The sequence below is a fragment of the Anolis carolinensis genome, chromosome 1, assembly GCF_035594765.1.
Source record: "Anolis carolinensis isolate JA03-04 chromosome 1, rAnoCar3.1.pri, whole genome shotgun sequence".
NCBI classification, from domain to species: Eukaryota; Metazoa; Chordata; class Lepidosauria; order Squamata; family Dactyloidae; genus Anolis; species Anolis carolinensis.
In genome coordinates, this window is record NC_085841.1 from 38,540,204 (window position 1) to 38,556,701 (window position 16,498).

Below are 16,498 nucleotides of genomic sequence, written 5' to 3' on the forward strand. Positions count from 1 at the left end.
CAACGGTACCGACAGGTATCTGGAGTTGTGGTGGTAGGACGGCTTGAAAGTGTCTATAAACCACCTTTGTAGGACCCGAAGGCGCAGCCTGGCAAACGGGGTCGTGAGAACCGTGGAGGCCATGTGGCCCAGAAGGACTTGGATGGCACGGGCTCTGACTCTCCGGGCAGATCGACAAAGGGCGATGTGGTGGCGGAGAGCTAGGAATCTGTCGAACGGAAGTGAAACAGTCTCTGTGACGGAGTCGAAGAGGGCCCCGATGAACCGGATTCGGGTTGACGGGGAGAGATTTGACTTCTCGGAGTTGAGTTGGAGGCCGAGAGATTTTAGAAGACGCAGCGTGAAGGAAACGTGGTTTTCGAGAAGAACCGGATCGGGCCCGACGAGAAGCCAGTCGTCCAGATAAGGAAAGACCGTGATGCCATGTAGCCTGAGGTGGGCCGCTACGGCGGCGACGACCTTGGTAAAGACCCTCGGGGCCGTAACGAGCCCGAAGGATAAAACGGTAAATTGGTAGGTTTGGTCGAGAACTTTGAAACAGAGGAAGCGTCTGTGCGTCTCCCGTATCGCCACGTGGAAGTAGGCGTCTCGTAAGTCTATGGAGGCAAAGTAGTCTCCCCGCTGCAGCATCGGGAGGATAGAGGCAATAGAGACCATCCTGAATTTGGAAGGGCGAATGAATATATTGAGGGCCCTTAGGTCCAGAATGGGGCGTAGCCCGCCTCCTCTCTTCGGGACTGTAAAGTATCTGGAGAAGAAACTTAAAGGGTCCAGTTCGGGAGGGGAGGGACGGATGGCGCCTTTGGCCAGTAATGCCTCGACTTCGGCCAGTATCTCTGGGGAAGGAGTTGAGTGGAGAATGCGACCTGTAGGTGGGAGGTCCGTGAACTCTAAGGCGTAGCCGTCTTGGACAATGCGAAGAACCCATGCATCTGAAGTAATAGACTCCCATTGATTGTAGAAGGGGGCTAGGCGGTCTGCAAAGGCGCCGGAGGATCGAGGCAGCGTGGGCTCTGCATCGGTAGCGGGCGAGGAGCTTTGGCAGGGGTTGGCGTCAGGTACGCCGGTTAGCCTGCGGAGGAGCGGGGGTGGTTCGACCGCGTTGCTTTTGCGGATGAGGTCCCCGATGAGGTTGGGGATGGGTTTGATTATTCGAGCCCGAAGGCCGCCTGAAAGAGTGGTGTCTGAAAGATTGCGGCGGGAAGCGGCGGGAGCGGTGCGGGAACCAGCGGGTGCGCTGAGGTTGCGGTTGGTCGCCACATTTAGACGCAAGAATTTTAAAGTCATGATTAGACTTGAGTTTGTCATCGGTACCGGAGTTAAATAGTCCGAGCGCGTCAAAGGGAAGGTCTTCAATGACCTGTCTGGAAGATGAGGAGAGACCCGAAGACCTCAGCCAGGCGTGGCGGCGGATGGATATCGCATGGGCAATCATCTTGCCCGCAGTATCACCTGTATGTTTCGCCATTTGTATTTGGTGGTGAGCAAGCGAGTCTGCTTCCTGTTGGGAGGGTAGTGAGGACGGAGCGGTCTTCGTCCGACATCTTAGCGAAGAAGGGCTGTGCCTTCTCCCAGATAATCTGCTGGTAGGCACCCATGCAGGCTCCATAGTTCGCCATGCGGCAAAGCAAAAGGGCTCCGGAGTAAAGTTTTCGACCCACGGCGTCGAAGCGCTTCCCTTCTCTGTCGGCCGGAGTGTTCGACTGACGACCTGAGGATTGAGAGGCCTTAACGACCAGGGAGTTGGGGTCGGGGTGGTGTTTGAGCCATTCCAAGGTATCATCGTCGGTACGGTACCAAGTCTCGATCCTCTTCGAGGTCGGAGGAATGGAGGAAGGGGTTTTCCAGGAGGCCTGGATAACGTCCAAGAGATAAGGCAGGAAAGGGAGTAGCGTGGCCGGCGGAGCTTGGGCCTGCACCCTTTTGAAAACTGGATCAGACACTTCTTTGGAAGTCTGCTTGATCTCCAAACCCAGGGCGTCGGCCATTCTGACCATTTGATCAGAGAAAGCACGAATATTGTCAGTAGGAGAAGGCGGGTCCGCCTCATACGCATCGTGGGGAGGAGAGAGGTCGAGGCCGAGAGAGACCACCGAGGCCGAGAGGACAGAGTCTGGGCGGTCAACATCAACATCTTCCTCCTCAGCCCCTTGGGGGGAGTGAGGGGGAGAAGAAAGCACAGTCTCGGGAGGAGGCATGGCCTCGCGGGAAGAGAGGGTCGGGAGCCGAGGATCCTTGGAGGCTGAGGCCTGAGCTGCTCGAGCCAGGCGAGCCGTTTGTCTGCCACGCTCCGGTGTCGAGGTGGGAGGGAAGAGCTGTTGGCGCGACGAGTGAGGTGGCGCAAGGGGCTCCGGCACCGGCACCCTGACCACCGTTTGGGTAGAGTGGTGGGGTGAGTCCTGCAGCTCCCCGTCAGACAGGGGGTGCAATGGAGATTGAGAAACATCTCTAGGCCTCTGTGCTGGCACAATTGGAGAGGATCTTCTCGAGGAGGTTGCCGAGGAAGATGGCTGGTCTCTCCTTGAGGAGGCCGAGGAAGAGGAGCGCTGAGTCAGCCGTTTCTTTGTCGGCGGTTGCTTGGATGCAACCCTCAAGGACTTGCCAGGTGTGGGAGGAACCACAGCTGAGTCAGATTGCGCTCGACGAGACTCCTCGTGAGCCCTTTTAAAGGCTATTTTGCTAGCAGAGGAGGACGGAGGGGAGCCGATACGAGAGCGGATCGAGGTCACCGAAGCCAAAGAGCTCGACGTCGAGGAAGGCCCCACCTTTCCGGAGCGGGTCGATACGGTAGCCGTCGTCACGGTACACGGTGGCTTGACCGGCTTAGCGGCCCTGGAGGTCTTGGACGCCCTGGACGAGACCGAGGAGGCTTTAGCTGACGGAGGCTTAGCTGGTGGCGCCGACATAGCTCTTAGGGCTGAAGACGACGACGTACCCGACGTCGACGGAGTCGGTTCTGGCGCGAGAGATTTTTCGTAAAGTGCCGCTCTAAGCCTAGCGGCTCTGTTCTTTCTGGCCTGAGCTGTGAGAGCTAGGCAGAAACGGCAGGTACTGACCACATGAGCCTCGCCAAGACAGAAGAGGCACTTGGCGTGGCCGTCCGAGTCAGGAATTTTAGCAGCACACTGTGTGCAACGCTTGAAACGAGTAGTAGACATGCAAAGAGTCCGAAGTGAACCTTGCGGCGGAAAAAAAGGAACTGGGGAGCGCGCGCCTGGGGCTGCCTTATATGCCCCTTGGGAAGGGGGGCGTGGTTACCGCCAAAATTTGAACTTCAGCTTGGAAGAGTTTCCGTCGGAACCTGCGCAGGCGCAGCTTCTCCATTAGTGTGAATTCACAGAGTACACGAAGAAAAAAGACTGGTTTCAGGTTAGGGAACCAGGGAGGCACACCTCTAACAGAGCCAGACTAAGCAAGTTGGGTGACTTGTTTAGGGTTATTTGTAGAGGCTGTGGAGTAGGGGAAGTAATCCCAGTAAATCCAAGCGATCTGTTATTAGTTTTGATTGAGAGAAGAAAGTATTTTGGAGTTAGAACACCTCAACATCTATTTGTAACAGTTATTTAAGTGCCTTAAAGAAATTATTGAAACCACTAAGCTTTGTACATGAAATAAACTTGTTTTGTTCTTTAAACCATCTAAGTCTCTGTCACACTCATATTCTAAAATAAGCAACGTTACCATCTGATGTAACTAAGAATTAAAAAGAATAAATCATCCTCTGCCTGACATCTCCATAATTGGTGGCACGGGTAATAAAAAATCATCATCCAGACATCTTCACAAATTAGTGGCAACTGTAGGGTGGGATATTTTAAAGGATTCCTCCCTGCCTCACATCTTTACAATCTTATATTTCATGTTGTGAGTATATTGCACATTTAATACAAACATTCATACCTACACATCATTTATCTCTTATCACATTTCTCCATCCTCTTCCCTTCTATATTGTCTACTCATATATCTAATATATCATTCTATTCATTTTTCCCCCTTCCCTTCCCCTCCCCCCCTCCCCCCACCCCTACCCCATAACACAATTCCATTAGAAATTTAACTCCAACCATGAGCACAACTTTTCCCATTTCTGTACAATAGTTACATTGGCTTTGCCTCTTTTTATCCAATCTGAATATATTGTCCATTTCTCTTTAATTTTCCTCATTTTATCTTCCTTCTTATCCTCAGAGGTTACATTTGCAATAATTTCTGATTGGACCTGGTCAAACAAATAGTTATTCCAATTCACCATAAGCACTAATAGCTTGGGGCTGGAGATGTGAAAAAAAGTGGAATATGGTGAATTCGGGGGATGGTATGGTGAATATTTATTTATTTATTTCCAGCATTTATGCCCCGCCCTTCTCACCCGGTGGGGATTCAGGGCGGCTTACAACAGTTGGCAACATTTAATGCCAAGAACATAATAATCAAACAAAAACAGTACATATAATCAATTAACACTATAAAAAATACATCATTAAAATACATTATAACAATTAAAACATATGTAAATTAGATCCATATGTCTAAAAACCTCATGCTTCAGCCTTCAATCGGACCATGTCCATGTTATTATTTTACTCATCTTTCCTTTTAAGGATGGTTTACTCCCCCCCCCCCCTCAGTTTTTACTCTGGCCAAAAACTACCACCAGCAGGCTTCGGCCTACTCACTCTAACAGGCTTGACACATACAGTCCCCATGACCTACTATACATCCAGGCACTGTTTGGAGTGGGATGGACCATGGATGATGGACTTGCATATGGGAGTTGTAGTTCACCGGCCCCCACTGAACCCCACTTTGTCTTATTTATACTACTATTGCTTGATGTTACTTTTATGTTTTATTTATATGGTGGATGTTAGCACGTGGCTTAATGACCTTCCAAGCCACTTTGGGTCCATTGCAGAAAGGCAGGGGAGAAATATCAGAAATAAATAAATAAATAAATGTCTCAATCGTATGTATGGTTGGAATGTCCTCCTGTCGGGAGGGCTTGGATGGTGTCTTCCTTTGTGGCAGACAGGGCTGTACTGGATGACCTTCAGAAACCCCTTTCAAATGTAGGACTCTATCTCCCAATCGTATTTATGACTGGATGGCCATCTGTTGGGAGGGCTTGGATGGTGTCTTCCTCTATGGCAGAAGGGGGTTCGACTAGATGGCCTTTGGGCGCCCCTTCTAACTCTAGAATTGTATGAAAGCCTTTAAACCAGGCACGGGCCAACTTGGGCCCTCCAGGTGTTTTGGACTCCAACTCTCACAATTCCAGACAGCCTACCCCATGATTTATTATTTATTTATTTATTTAATTTATATACCGCTCTTCTCCCCCAGGGGGACCCAGAGCGGTCTTACATAATGGCAAGATTAATGCCACATATAATACAAAATATAGTAAAACAAACTATTATAAAAACACACTTAAAAACCAATATCATACCCCATTTAAAACAGTAAAACACTGTGTGGCCATTACAACAGGGCCAGTAGCATTGGGCCAAAAGTCAGAGCCAGTCTGTATTCAATTACACATTAATCAAGCGAATACATCAGATTATATCAACCGTATCTTAGGGTGGGCCAAAAGCTTGGTCCCACATCCAGGTCTTCAGCTGCTTCCTAAAAGACATGAGTGAGGGGGCTTCCCTAATCTCCCTTGGCAAGGAGTTCCACAGCCGCGGAGCCACCACCGAAAAAGCCCTGTCTCTCGTTCCAGCCAAATGCACCTGTGACGGCGGCGGGACCGAGAGCAGGGCCTCACTGGAAGATCTTAATCTGCGGGGCGGCTCATAGGGGGAGATACGTTCGGAGAGGTAAGTTGGACCAGAGCCGTTTAAGGTTTTGTAGGCCAAAGCCAGCACTTTAAATTGTGCCCGGAAGCTAACAGGCAGCCAGTGGAGCTGCTTCAACAGAGGAGTTGTATGCTCCCTGTACGGCACTCCAGTTAATAACCTGGCTGCGGAACGTTGGACTAGTTCCAGCTTCCGAACAGTCTTTGAAGGCAACCCCACGTAGAGCACATTGCAATAGTCCAAACGAGATGTAACCAGAGCGTGGACCACCGTGGCCATGTCAGGCTTCCCAAGGTATGGGCGCAGTTGGCGCACAAGCTTGAGTTGTGCGAAGGCCCCCCTGGCCACCGCCGAAACCTGGGGTTCCAGGCTCAGCGATGAGTCCAGGAGGACACCCAAACTGCGAACCTGCGCCTTCAGGGGGAGTGCGACCCCATCCAGCACAGGCTGTAACCCTATACCCTGTTCGGCCTTACGACTGACCAGGAGGACCTCTGTCTTGTCTGGATTCAACTTCAATTTGTTCACCCTCATCCAGTCCGACACAGCAGCCAACCACCGGTTCAGGATCTGGACGGCCTCCTTGGAAGCTGGAGAAAAGGAGTGATAGAGTTGGACATCATCTGCGTACAGATGACACCGAACTCCAAACTCCGGATGATCTCACCCAGCGGCTTCATGTAGATGTTAAACAACAAAGGGGACAGTACTGAACCCTGTGGGACTCCACAAGACAATGGTTGTGGAGCCGAACAGCTGTCCCCTATCAACACCTTCTGGGTACGGTCCTCAAGGACTGGAGCCACTGCAATGCAGTACCCCCAAGGCCCATTCCCACGAGGCGACCCAGAAGGATACCGTGGTCTACGGTATCGAAGGCCGCTGAGAGATCCAGGAGAACCAGCAGGGACACACTCCCCCTGTCGAGCTCTCTGCAGAGATCATCCACCAAGGAGACCAAGGCCGTCTCAGTTCCAGACTGTGCCGGATCCAGATAATCAGTTGCTTCCAAGAATCCCTGGAGTTGCGAGGCAACCACGCGTTCCACGACCTTGCCCAAAAAGGGGAGATTGGAAACAGGCCGAAAGTTATTCCAATTAGTGGGGTCAAGTGATGGCTTCTTCAACAGCGGTTTTATTACGGCTTGTTTGAGGCCGGCTGGAAGTCTGCCTTCCCGGAGGGAGGCGTTCACCACCACTCTTACCCACTCGACCAACCCCCCTCTGGCTTCTTTAACCAGCCAGGATGGGCAGGGGTCTAGGATGCATGTGGTCGCTCTCGCTTCTCCAAGGACCTTGTCCACGTCCTCGGGATGCACAGATTGAAATGAATCCATCAAAATAGGACAAGCAGGTGCTCTTGCTACATCTTCGGAGATTGCATCAACCGCGGCGTCAAGCTCAGAACGAATCAAAGCGATTTTCTTTGAAAAGAACTGGGAAAAAGCTTCACATTTCTCTGCCACATCATCTGTGGGCGCAGTTTGAGGGGTGTTGTTAAGCAGCCCTCTGACAGTTCTAAAAAGCTCGGCAGGACGGTTTTTGGCTGCCTCAATTCTAGAACTATAATAGGGTTTTTTTACAGCAGCCATTGCTTTGCAATATGTTTTCCTTTGGGCTTTAACCCGTTCAAAATTTGATTCACTCCGTCGCTTTCGCTACACACACTCTAGACGCCTCGTCTCGCGCTTCATCGCTGCCAACTCCCCGGAGAACCAGGGCGTTAGTTTAGCTCTGCGCATTGCGAGGGGCCGCTCTGGAGCGATCGTGTCTATTGCCCTGGCCATCTCCCCATTGTAGAGAGTGACCAGAGCATCAACAGAATCACCTACCGAGGAGGCGGGAACATCCCCAAGAGCCATCAGGAATCCATTTGGATCCATAAGCCTCCTGGGACGGACCATCTTAATGGGTCCACCACCCCCGCGGAGGTTAGGGGTTGCAGTAATTCTAAACTTGACCAAGGGTCGGTCCATGACAGTGGGACTAACGAGAGCTCTTCCACACCACCACCATTCTCCCATCCCTGGCAAAATACCAAGTCCAATGTATGTCCAGCACAGTGGGTAGGGCCAGAAATCACTTGGGACAGTCCCATGGTTGCCATGGTATCCATGAAAACCTGAGCCGCTCCCGACAGGGTGGTCTCTGCGTGTATGTTGAAGTCTCCCAGCACAAGAAGCCGCCGAGACTCCAACACCAAGCTCGAGATCACCCTGGCTAGCTCAGTCAGGGAGTTTGTAGTGTTGCGGGGTGGACGGTACACTACAAATATCCCTATACTGTCCCGGTCTCTTACCCGCAGGTGGACGCTTTCAAATGAGGTAGATTGTGGGATGAGGCATCTGGTCACGGGGATAGAATCCCTATAGATTATTGCAACCCCACCTCCCCTCCCTCCGGATCTTGGCTGGTGCTGAATAGAGTAACCTGGAGGACAGAGCTGAGTGAGGTTAGGCCCACCTGACTCGTCCAACCAGGTTTCTGTTATACAAGCCAGGTCTGCTTGATGATGCGCTTTATGTCCTCGTGCCGCTTGCGGGATGATGGACCATGGGTGATGGGATATGTAGTACTTTCAATCACTACGATTCCCACAGGCCACTGCGATGCCCACCAGTGACGGAACTGGACCAAACTTGGCACACACAACCCCCATGAACCCCTTTAAGTCCTGGGGCAGTTTGGGGGAGGATAGACCAAGGATGATGGGACATTCAGTACCTTCACTCACTTCTTGAGACCACAGCAACTGCTACAAATGACAGAACTGAACCAAATCTGGTATATATATCCCAAATGACACACTTTATATGCTGCAGCAGTTTGGGGGAGAATGGACCAAGGACGATCAGATTTGCGGTACCTTCATCCAATTCACTTCCCACAGGCCACTGTGATTCCCATGAATGAAGAAACTGTACCAAACTTGATACACAGGTGCAATGTGGCCCCCTTTACGTCCTGGTCCGGTTTGGTGCAGGATGGACCATGGATGATGGGATTTGCAGTACCTTCACCCTATTCACCTCCCACAGACCACTGCGATACCCATGAAAGATGAAACTGTATCATACTTGACACATAGGTGCAATGTGACACTATTTATGTCCTGGTGTGGTTTGCAGCAGAATGCACCAAGGATTATGGGATTTTCATTATCTTCATCCAATTCACCTCCCACAGACCACTGTGATGCCCATGAATGATGAAACTGTACCAAACTTGACACACAAGTGCAATGTGGCCCACTTTATGTCCCCCTGTCGTACCTTCACTCACTTCCCCAGACCACTGCGACCCCCACCAATGTCTGATCCAGACCAAACTTGACACATCGAGTCCCCATGACCTACTTTACATCCTGGCACTGTTTGGAGGGGGATGGATCATGGACTTGCATATGGGAGTTGTAGTTCACTCGTACCAACAGAAGCCAACTGACACTGGATCAAGACTAAACTTGGAACAAAGGCAAACAATTCCATTCTCAAATAACCCAGGCACTGCCAGGTCCCCAAGCTAGTATTGTATATATATCAGGCATGAGCAAACTTTCTGACCAACACAAACTTAACAGCATTTCAGTAGAAGACCCCAGGGGCCATCCAGTTCACCCCCCTTCACCATGCAGGAAAAACAAAATTAAAGCACCCCCCAAGTCGTGAAAGTGAAATAAGAGTTTTGGAAGCAAAGGTGAGGGGAAAGGGATCTGGGTGGCAGGGGGGGCGAGCAAAAAAGGCTTTTTGGGGGTGATGGAAGTGAGGAAAAAAGGATTTGGGCAGAAAGGGGGAGGGGGAGGAGCAGGAAAGTGCCAAAGCTTGGAGGGGGAAGAGAGGGAGGGGGAGAGGAGGCAATGCAGAGCCCCTCAGTATGCTTCGCAGAGCCCCAAATGCTCCATGGAGCACACTTCGAGAATCCCTACTCTAATCTATCCCTTAAACTACACACCAGAAATTAAGTATGCTAACAAGCATGCATACACACATGAATGTATGTACTTGTGGTGTAAAAAAATGTCCATGGAAAAATACAGCCCACCTCACATCTGTCCTCCAGATGTTCTGGACCACAGTTCCGATAATTCCATACTGTGGACTATGCTGTGAAGGATTAATAAAAACTATAGGGAATAGCATATCTAAATTGTAAAAATTCTCTACCCTTTCCAACTACAATTCTGTCTTATTGTATTACGCTACTCATAACAAACAAAATTATACAACTTCGGAACTATTCTGAATAAATCCGCAGGAAATAAATTTTGTGTCAATTTACAACAGAGCAGCTTTTAACATTGAGGAAGATGTAAAGTCTAGAGATCTTCCTCTATTCATCCATTAAGGAAACAGCAGAATATAATGTGCTCATTACCTGCACCAATGTACAGGTTCTGTGTACAATTACCGTAGATATAAGAAATAAATAATCCATAACATCATTTTTTATATAAATGCAATTGTTGGTGTCAAGTGGCACAGGCACACTGAATTAATTTGGATTTGCTGACATTTTGTCTAGCACTACTGTTTAACAAGTACACTGACTGGCTAGAATGTGTCCAGACGTAAACAAGATGGTAAAAGGCATGGAAATAAGACTGATTTAGGAACTTGGGTGTATAGAATAGAGAAGATACAAATACAGTAGAGTCTCACTTATCCAAGGTTCTGGATTATCCAAGGCATTTTTGTAGTCAATGTTTTCAATATATCGTGATATTTTGGTGCTAAATTTGTAAATACAGCAATTACAACATAACATTACTGCGTATTGAACTACTTTTTCTGTCAAACTTGTTGTATAACATGATGTTTTGGTGCTTAATTTGTAAATCATAACCTAACTTGATGTTTAATAGGCTTTTTCTTAATCCCTCCTTATTATCTAAGATATTCGTTTATCCAAGGTTCTGCCAGCCCGTTTAGCTTGGATAAGTGAGACTCTACTGTAGCTGAAAAGATGTCATGTGGAAGAGAGAACTATGGGCTCCCATGACCAAGCAGGAATTCAAGTCATGGTGTTGAGAGTCAAAGTCCAATGATTAAAGCATTAAATCATGCTGGCTACCTAATTTCACTTGGAGCTTACTAAAATATATCTTAACCATTACAATGAGTTGGGAATTATGAGGTCCTCTAGATTCTGCAAAATTACAATTTCTATCATCCCTCATCATCAACTACGGTCCCTGTAGTTACAGGCACTTTTATATTACACAATTATAATAACTCCATTTCAATCACCATAGCTGCATCCTAAAGATTTCCAGCATTTGCTGTTTAGGGAGACTCATTTACAATTCCCTGCCAGACAAACACAGTGTTTCCACAAACTGCAAACACCAGAATTCCACAAGATACAGCAACAGCAAATAAAGTGGAATCACAATGCTACATCTATGTAGTGTAAGAGCCATATAAAGAACATCACAACATATTGCAGCTTGTAAAACAGGATTTCCTGTTTGCATTTAAAATATGCACTACTCCCACATTTTCATTAATTTCATCTTGTATTAATAAGGAAAATTATAGGAAATTGCACTTACTGAACTTTAAGGTGCCTCTGAGGCTTCCCCCCCCCCCTCCATAATCTTTTAAAATCGTGTCAGAAGCGACTTTAGAACATACTGCAAGTTGCTTTTAGTGTGAGAGAATTGGCCGTCTACAGAGACGTTGCCCAGGGGGAAGCCTGGATGTGTTAACGGGGGGGCTTCTCTCATGTCCCCACAAACTAGAGCTGACAGACTCTCATCCTATCTCGCACATTCAAACCAGCAACCTTCAGGTCAGCAACCAAACCTTCAGGTCAGCAGTTCAGCTGGCACAAGTGTGTAACCCACTGCACCATCGCAGTCCCCTTCTGAATAACGGAGAACACAAGAAAATGCATATTGTTCCATAAACAATCCAAAATTGGGGGATGATTGCACCTTTCTATAACTTTAGTGAAATTTGGAAACAAGTTCAAAATCAGCTACCATGTTTTCTTTTGCTTGGGCAAAAAAGAAATCACAAATACATTGTTGCAACTGTCTTCTAAATATTACTATAGTATCAGAGGTCACACTCTCATGTGCAAATCTACCTTCTTGTTCACAGAAAATTAGTTTAGAAGTGGAACAAGTTTTTTTACTGGGTAGCCATATGTATTTCACAAAAATAAGTACAGTACTACTAATACACATATAAAGTAATCACAAGTCAACTTGTCAACAGTTAGCAAAAAACAACAACAAAGCAACCTGGGGTCTTAGTAAAACAGTATTAGGATTCACAACCGGTCATTTCATACATTTGAATTTTGTTCTGATCACCAATATCAAATATAGAGTCCAAAGTTCAAAAGTGTGGATTATTTCAAATTCAAGCTTATCAAACAAGCATGGGCAAACTTCAGCCCTCCAGGTGTTTTGGATTAATTTCCACAATTCCTAACAGTCAGTAAACTGGCTGGGATTTCTGGGAGTTGAAGTCCAAAACACCTGGAGGGCAAAAGTTTGCCCATGCCTGTTTAAACCAATAAAAAGGTATTTCTTTGCTTCATCTCAGAAATCTTAAAAAACATAAGAACATAAAAGAAACACAGCTTTCAAGTGCTTTAGAAGCGTATTCCGACATGGCATGGGGTTGGATTAAACAGCCCTTTTGATTCTTTCCAAGTCTTCTGATTCTAAGGCCTACAAAGTAAGAACAATCGATAGTGTAAATAATGGGGCTACCTGTCAAGCTACCTGTCAATTAATTGTGATCTTATGAATCTTATAGTGTTTTCTGGGGCAAGGAATCTGCGGAGGTAGCTGTTCTAAAACATTGGTTGCCAAACACTAATCTTCCAGAATAATTGCTCTTAAACTTCCAGAAAGCTAAGCAAGCTTCTCCAATTGCCAGGAATTGTATGTGCTTGTCCAAAATCCTTGGGAGGAGTAAAGTTTGCGAACAACTACTCTAAACCCTACAGTATCTGGGATTTGAAGGCAGCCTCTCTTCTAAGCACCAATCAAGACTGACCCTGGTTAGCTTCCAACATCAGGCAGAATATGGTGGATTTAAAGCAATGATTCCCAAACTCTCATCCTCTAAGTGCTTTGGAGTTTGGCTTCCAGAATCTCTCATCAATGCCCAAAGGCTGAGATTTCCAGAAGATGAAGTCCAAAACACCTAGTCCTACAGATGTTTCCAATTTTGGCTCTAAGATAGCTTTATGACACTCAACACTGGCATATCTTTAAATCAAATCTTAGGATGATTCAAAATTATGTTTTACAAACTTTCCCACAATTTCAATCTCGTCCATATACTTCAAAAGATCAAAGACGAAACTCAGAAGGTCTCTTTTGATTTGTTATGTATTCTGTTGCCAGACTGTTGGCCAACTAAGTCACACAGTAGTTTGTACACAGCAAGACTGGGATAATGTGTCATCCAGCATCGGATCTAATAACTACCATAATTTCAAAGCATAGGTGAATTTTTTAAATATATGCAACAACTGTAATGTGATATGAAATGAATATGACTAATGTATTGCATACATTCTTAAGTGAAAGTCAGAAAATAAAGATAATCAGTTGATCTGGTTTTTTTACATTTTCACTCAAGGATCACCAAAATATTTCTCATGGCCTTCTCAGTGTGACTGTGGAACTCCCTTCCTAATGAAATCAGATCAGCTCCCTCCTTCCTGACCTTTAGAAAGAAAGTTAATAACTGGCAATGGAATAAAGCATTTGGAGAGTAGTACAGGGTAACATACAGCTGTGAAGCGAATGGAATTGGAACGGATTCTGAATTATGATTTTGGGTCTATGTGCAAAGGTTAACAGCTTATTTAATGTATTTATATGCTATTGTTTTTATAATGTTTTATGATTTTAATGCATAATGTATTTGTATGTTTTATGTTAAATGCAGCACTGAATATTGCCAATTTGGAAGCTACTGAGTCCCCTTCGGGGTTGAGATAGAGCAGGGTAAAAATGCTGTAAATAAATAAATAAACATATTTCCCACAGGCCTCTTGGTTAAGAACTTCTGCCTTTAGGATATTTAAATCCTTGGGTTGCTGTGAATTTTCTGGGCTGCATGGCCACGTTCCAGAAGGATTCTCTCCAGACGTTTCGCCCACATCTAGAGCAGGCATCCTCAGAGGTTGTGTATACCATGCAGCTGTGGCCAACAAACCTCACAACCTCTGAGGATGCCTACCATAGATGTGGAGAAACATCAGGAGAGAATGCTTCTGGAATATGGCCACACAACCTGGAAAACTCACAGCAACCCAGTAATTCTGGCCATGAAAGCCTTCAACCACACATTTAAATCTTAGGGAAGTTCAGCATTCACGGCTTTCATCATGGGTGCCTGTAGACTGTAGAATCAACGCAGTTTGACTCCACTTGAACAACTCAATGGTATAGAATTATGGGAACTGTAGTTTGACAGGGCCTTAAGCCTTCTCTGTCAAAGAGGCCAACTGTCTCACCAAACTACAACTCCAAGGAATCCATAGAACTGAACCATACATGACAGTTAATGGTGGTGACAAGCGGCATGAATTCTACAGAGTAGATACAACCATGGCTGGATCTACACTGTAAACCAAAAGAATAAATAAAACACAGTTCAAACTGCATTATATGTACACTGCAGAATTAATTTAGTTTGCAATGGCTCTATGCCAGTGGTTCTCGACATGTAGGTCCCCATACATTTTGGACTTCAACTCCCAGAAATCCTAATAGCTGGTAAATTGGCTGGGATTTCTGGGAGTGATAGGCCAAAACACCTGGGGACGCATCGGGGGATTTGTACTGTGTAGAACAGGCATGGGCAAACATGGGCCTTCCACCTCAACTCCCACAATTCCTAACAGCATCAGTCCGCTTCCTTTTCCCCTTCAGCCACTAAGTTGAAGACCAAAACACCTTGAGGGAGGGCCCAAGCTTGCCATGCAAGGAAGGGGCCCGAGGCTGTTAGGAATGGTGGGAGTTGAAGACTAAAACATCTGGAGGGAGGGCCCAAGTTTGCATGCAAGGAAGGGACCCGAGGCTATTAGGAATGGTGGGAGTTGAAGTCCAAAACACCTGGAGGGAGGGCCCAAGTCTGCATGCAAGGAAGGGACCCGAGGCTATTAGGAATGGTGGGAGTTGAAGTCCAAAACACCTGGAGGGAGGGCCCAAGTTTGCCATGCAAGGAAGGGACCCGAGGTTATTAGGAATGGTGGGAGTTGAAGTCCAAGACACCTGGAGGGAGGGCCCAAGTTTGCCATGCAAGGAAGGGACCCGAGGTTATTAGGAATGGTGGGAGTTGAAGTCCAAAACACCTGGAGGGAGGGCCCAAGCTTGCCATGCAAGGAAGGGGCCCGAGGCTATTAGGAATGGTGGGAGCTGAAGTCCAAAACACCTGGAGGGAGGGCCCAAGTTTGCCATGCAAGGAAGGGACCCGAGGTTATTAGGAATGGTGGGAGTTGAAGTCCAAAACACCTGGAGGGAGGGCCCAAGCTTGCCATGCAAGGAAGGGGCCCGAGGCTATTAGGAATGGTGGGAGCTGAAGTCCAAAACACCTGGAGGGAGGGCCCAAGTTTGCCATGCCTGGTGTGGAATCTAGATCCCCCCCCCCCTCCCTTCAACGTCCGTCACCCCGAAGGGAAGCCATTTCCACAGGTTCGGTGGCGCCCCCACGCGGCCCTCAGGCAGGACCAGCGCCAAGGCTTCCTCAGGAAGCGGTTTTTGCGCTGCCTCGGAAATAAAACTTGCGCTGAAGAGACCCCTCAGCCTGGGATGGCCCAAGACGGAGGCGAGGAGAAGGAGAACTGCGGCAACCAGAGACCCTGCGAAGGCCTCAGAAAATGGAGGAGGGAGCGACGAGTTGGGAGGAGGCCCGCCCTCCCTCTCTCCCTCCGCCCAAGGGGTGTGCCGGCTCGGCCCCTCCGGCAACGCGCCCTCACCTGCCCGCCGGGCCCTCTGCCTGCCTGCCGCGGTTGAGCTTGGACCAAACCCGAGCCACAGAGAAAGCCTCCGTCAGATGAAGGAGACGCTGAAGGTTTGAACGGGCGCGAGAGCCAACCGCCTCCAGCGACGGTTACGGACGCGGGAGGAGCCACGCCCCCAAGTGGGGCGGGGGCCGGCGCGAGCGGCGAGGCGCCAAGCCACCCCATTGGTCGAGCCGCCGCGTTTGAATCGCTCCCGGCGCGCCGTAATTGGCCGAGCGTGGATGGCGCGTTCCTCCTTCTCTGAGCCCTTCGGGGTTGCCTCGCTCTGAAGCTCGGCCTCCGCCTGAGCCAATGGCTGGAAAGATTCCCTTCGCGGGAAGGAGGGAGAGCATCATGCCAGGGCTCCCCTCCCTCCGGCCCTGGGACAGCACTTTCCCTCGGCCGTCGATTGAAAACGCATCCAGCATTGAAATGCCATATCAAACATCTTTTTAAACTTATTTCTTCTTCCAGAAGATAGTTTAAGGGTGCATTTACACCAGACATGGGCAAACGTGGGCTCTCCCTCCAGGTGTTTTGGACTTCAACTCCCACAATTCCTAACTAGGAATTGTGGGAGTTGAAGTCCAAAACACCTGGAAGGAGAGCCCAAGTTTGCCCATGCCTGATCAACACTGTAGAGTTAATGCAGTTTAGCTGCCGGGAAATCCTGGGAGTTGTTTGCTGAGGCACCAGTGTTAACAGATTGATGAGGATAAA

The 16,498-nt window shown here is 48.0% G+C and overlaps 1 protein-coding gene across 1 annotated transcript in view; it reads right to left on the reverse strand.

Moving 5' to 3' along the window:
- The window catches only part of lbr (lamin B receptor), a 57,193-nt gene extending 41,282 nt beyond the window's left edge, over positions 1–15,911 (reverse strand). Inside the window, exon 1 of the mRNA XM_062972614.1 lies at positions 15,755–15,911. The gene's annotated coding sequence lies outside the window, so the exon portion shown is untranslated. The remainder of the gene's footprint in view (positions 1–15,754) is intronic.
- Positions 15,912–16,498: the final 587 nt, after the last annotated feature.